Raw genomic sequence first — 330 nt, 5'->3', positions numbered from 1 at the left:
TCAATGTTCAAGCACAGCTGATGTGAGTGATGTTTGGTTTCACCCAGTCGAGCTGCTCTCAGTCAGCCACATCTCTGTGCTGATGAGAGTCCCACATCTGTTCTTCTGGACCAAAATCTTCCCTATACCTCTCAAAGGACCAAAGCCCTCCTCAGATATTCTGGGTACCACGAGGAGAGAACTGGGATGTGTTCTCTGACTTACATAGATTTCTTTTCAACTTGGCCACACATGCAAGTATTAGATCACAAGGCTTCTCTTTGGAAACTTGTCCCAAGGTTGTCACTTCTGCTATTTATTTATCTATTTATTTATTCATTCATTCAACAA

This window comes from Propithecus coquereli, unplaced genomic scaffold, assembly GCF_000956105.1.
Source record: "Propithecus coquereli isolate 6110/MARCELLA unplaced genomic scaffold, Pcoq_1.0 Scaffold172, whole genome shotgun sequence".
Taxonomy (NCBI): domain Eukaryota; kingdom Metazoa; phylum Chordata; class Mammalia; order Primates; family Indriidae; genus Propithecus; species Propithecus coquereli.
This window is presented reverse-complemented; position numbering follows the sequence as displayed.